General features: G+C 45.3%; 1 non-coding gene across 1 annotated transcript; it reads left to right on the top strand.

Moving 5' to 3' along the window:
- The first annotated feature begins 4,479 nt into the window (after nucleotides 1-4,479).
- On the top strand, nucleotides 4,480-4,586 carry LOC122065868. Its single transcript, XR_006136133.1, has one exon. It is a non-coding gene; the product is annotated as a small nucleolar RNA R71 (small nucleolar RNA).

The raw sequence follows: 4,586 nt of genomic DNA, 5'->3' as shown, positions 1-4,586 counted from the left end.
AGAAAGTAAAAGCTGAGAGGCATCGACCTTATGGTACTCTTCAGCCACTCCCAGTACCAGAATGGAAGTGGGAAAGGATTACAATGGACTTCGTCACCGGTCTACCAAGTACACCTAAGGGAATGGACGCGATATGGGTGATCGTTGATCGGCTTACCAAGACTGCTCATTTCATTCCCATCAAGACCAAGTTCTCCATGGCCAAACTAGCACAACTTTACATGAACATAGTGCGCTTACATGGAGTGCCAGTGAGCATTGTTTCAGATAGGGACCCAAGGTTCACTTCCAGATTTTGGAAAAGCTTACAACGTGCCTTGGGATCACAATTGAATTTGAGTACTGCTTTTCACCCACAGACAGATGGTCAGTCAGAGCGAACCATACAGATATTAGAGGACATGCTCAGGGCATGTACAATGGAGATGAGTGGCAGTTGGGAAGAATATATACCTCTTATGGAGTTTGCCTATAACAACAGTTACCAAGCTACAATTGGGATGGCTCCGTATGAGGCGTTATATGGAAGAAAGTGCAGAACTCCTTTGTATTGGGATGAAGTAGGTGAACGTCAAATGTTAGGACCTGAGATGATACAGATGACTTGTGACAAAGTCGACGTTATTAGAGAACAGATTAGAGCAGCTCAGTCCCGTCAAAAGAACTATGCGGACACCCGAAGAAAAGACATTGAATTTCAGCCAGGAGGAAAGGTATTTCTCAAGATCTCTCCTACTAAAGGGTTGCAAAGGTTTCACAGAAAAGGGAAGTTGAGCCCAAGGTACATTGGACCATTTGAGATCTTAGCCTGGGTTGGCTCAGTAGCCTACATGCTTGCTTTGCCACCTTCACTTGGGGATGTTCATAATGTATTCCATGTATCCATGCTGAAGCGATATGTTCATGACCCCTCTCATGTATTACCCGTGGAGCCAAAATACCTTGAAGCTGACATGACCTATACAGAACAGCCAACCGAAATTTTGGACCGGAAGGTGAAAACCCTTCGCAACCGCTCCATTTCCTATGTAAAGGTGCGATGGGCTAATCATTCACTTGAAGAAGCATCTTGGGAGGTAGAAGAAGAAATGCGAGCCAAGTACCCTCATCTTTTTGATCAACCAGGTACGCAATTTCGAGGACGAAATTTTTCAGAAGGGGGGGTAATGTAATACCCTACTTCTTAAACCCGGTCTGATTTCGCGGTTGAACCGGTTTAACCTTGCAGGAACCGAACCAGAGGGAGTTAGAGCGGGTTCCTTATGGGCTATGATGGCAAGGGTGACCTTAAACACCGGCTGGCCCGACAAGTCCGAGCCAGTGCCAGAAGAGACGGGAGTGCCCAAGCCGTGTACATGCACCTACCATAAGGCCATGTACGGATAAAGCAGGTATTATAGCCGTATATTAAGGTATATACGTATACTACATCGTATGCCAGGGTGGGGTTCACGCCAGGCCCGAACTCTGTCAAAATCCCAAGTTTTGGCCCTCAGGTGGGCGGACAGGTGGGTGCACCCACCCACCTGAGTGACCCATCCATGTGCACTATTTAGTTATTTAGGAAGTATATATATAGCATTTATGATTTTCTTTTCTTTTCATTTATGACACCCGTACGTTGGTGAGAATAGTAAAGAGGAGAGAGAAAAGAAAGGGAAGAAGAAGGGAAGAGAAGGAAGAGGAAGAAGAGAAGGATTTCAGCGGCGCCGAAGCTTGATCTTCCCATTCCGGCGCCGGAAGAGTGATCTTCAACTCTAGATCTACATTTAGAGGTAAGCAAAGTTGGGTTCCTTGAACATTCACCATACCCAAGCTTAAACCCTTGATTCGAGTAGGGTTTCTTGAGATCTTGTAAATCCCCTTTGAAATGATGAATCTAAGGTTTAATAGATGATTTATGTGTTGATCTTGAAGGATTTGAAGAGGTATTGACAAGGTGGAAGAAGCATTGTGGGTTTGAAGTGATTTGGAGGGTTTGAAGTTGTTCTTGAGCAAAGAAGGTAAGATGGTTCCCATTACTTGAATCTAACCTAGATCTAGGTTAGAACCATCATATAAGACCTTGAAGGTGTGAAGAATGGGTTGGGAAAAGCCCCATTTGAATCTCCAAAGAATGGAGGAAGTTGGAAAGAAACAGCAGGTTTCCCGCCAAGACCGGTGGGCCATCTGGCTCGCCTGTGGGCACCCACCTGAGAGGCCAGGGCCATCGGGCACAATCGGTGGGCCAGACCAGAGGGCCAACCGGTGGGCCCCTACCCGTCGGTCCAAAACGGTGGGTAGAACCGGTGGGCTAGACAGCCCACCTGTCTGACCCACCTGTGTGGCCCCGAAGGTGATTCTTACCTCCGATTGGACCCAAATCGGACGTGCGACCTTCTTTAACGTTCTAAATATGATTTTGTCATCGGATCTCTTTAATTTTGATTCGAAATTGGTGAAGTACTAACCCCGCTCAATTATGTTAGGTTCACCAAATCCTACCCGTTTCGCACCGGATCTCACTCGTACCGAACGGGAATCCTTATACGCTACAGGTAAGTGGGGAGAGGACGTTTGGCCTTGTTCCAAGGCATTGTTTGGCATTCATCTAAATGTATCTAGTCTAGTCATGCCATCATGAAAATGCTATGTAGATTAGTCATCCTCACATTGATATGCATGTGTGCTATGTTTACTTTCCAAATGCTAATTGAATGAGATGTTTATATGTTGAATGTGGACATCATTGTGCATGATGCATTGATAGACTAGATGCCGTAGTCGGCTTGGAAACTAGTGCATTAGTGGCCCGTGGTATGGGACGCGGTGGCACTATGCAATCGTACTATTGTCATATAAGGAGCATGCGGTATTAGGATTTTCACCATCCCGTGCTACGACCCTTCCCAACAGGGGTTGAGGTGTTGGGTTACCATTTGGGGGGAAGCAGTGGTCGCGGTTGTCGGGTCACTGTGGCAGTTAGACATAACACCCGACGGGTCATTAGGACAGTCGGCAACCCCGGTGGTATATTCAAGAGGGTCAATCGTACTGCTTTTAAATTGTTGGAGTCAGCACCTTTAATTTCAGTCATTTACTTTTCTGTTGAGAGCCGATGGACGGCATTGTCTTTACTTTTTCGAGTATTCACAGTGGGCCTTCTCCGATAGCCCTATGGGCGTATTGCGGGATGGAGTTCACGGCTCGTACCCGGAGTATACGCGCACTGTGACTGTAGTAGCACTAAAACCGAAGACTTAGTAATGTTGCTTAGGTGGATGTGATTTAAAATGTATAGCATGGCATGTAGTGCATATGATTGTGTTTTGATTGTGTGGACTGCTGGTGTGGTCCATCTTACCATTTACTGAGCTAGTGAGCTCATCCCACGGGTACCCTCTTTTTAGATGATTTTGCAGGTCATACATCTGAGGAGCACGGGGTGGGTCCCACAGTCGAGTTTCCTGAAGAGGATTGGTGGGCCCCTGAGGAGTTAGAGCACCGCATTGACTGCTCGTGCGAGAGTTGTGCTGCGGGACCACCGTTCTAATACCGTGCTGAACTCCACTTCTGAGGCCGAGCTGAGCTCTACTATGTGATGCCAAGCTGGGCTCAACCCTTGATGCCGAGCTGAGCTCTAGCCTTTGTTGCCGAGCCGAGCTGTGTACTCTGATTATTTTGATGGTTTCCTTTATGTACTTGATATGTGAATTGTATTTTTATTGTGTAAATATCATGCCTTCGGGCCCACATGTATATAATTATTATATCACAATTTGGGTATCAAGTATTATGGGATTATTCACAGGTAAAAACTTAGTCTTCCGCTGATCTGATGAGCTTGTACTAGTTGTGTGTATGCTGTGGTGGAATACAGTATCAGATGATCCTGGCAGGTTTGGGTTAACCGGTGTTGACCCGGTCACTGGCCCGGTTCAGTGAGAACGGGGTGTGACAAAATTGACCTTGATTATGAAAATTGGAAGGCTCTGCTTGGGTTCCCTGGTTCCAGGAGAAATTTATGTGATTGTTCCACCCTGGATTGTAAGTGTTACTATTTGGATTATTTTTATCTAAGGCATTAACACTTTCATTAGAAATGCCCCTAGAGGTGTTGGGGCATTCTTCCATAATATATCCAGGGGACTGGCACCAATTGCACATCTTAACTATATTGACTGAAAAAATCTAAGTGGCTCAAACATTGCCACTTATGGCTCTCTACGAACAATTGCCTCAATCATTTTGATAAGGCTATCTAAGTGGGCTTCCTTGGCTACTGGACCATCCACAAAATATCTTTTCTCTCCTATGGTTCTTTCACTTTCTTGGGTTGATTCCCACTCATAGGTTTTGTCAGCTAAGTCAAGTAAGAATTCCTATGCCTTTCCTTCATCTATAAAGGATGTGAATCCCCCAAGGCACATAGACTCTATTATTTGTTTAGTTGGGTAATCTATACCCTCATAAATTATTTGACAAAAATGGTATAAGTCTAGGCCATGATGAGGGCATTCTTGGAATAAATCCTTGAATCTCTCCATAAGTTTGGAAAATGACTCACTAGGCTTTTGCCTAAACTGAAGGATATCATTTCTAAGCTT

This window comes from Macadamia integrifolia, unplaced genomic scaffold (genome assembly GCF_013358625.1).
Source record: "Macadamia integrifolia cultivar HAES 741 unplaced genomic scaffold, SCU_Mint_v3 scaffold213, whole genome shotgun sequence".
NCBI classification, from domain to species: Eukaryota; Viridiplantae; Streptophyta; class Magnoliopsida; order Proteales; family Proteaceae; genus Macadamia; species Macadamia integrifolia.
This window is presented reverse-complemented; position numbering and strand designations above follow the sequence as displayed.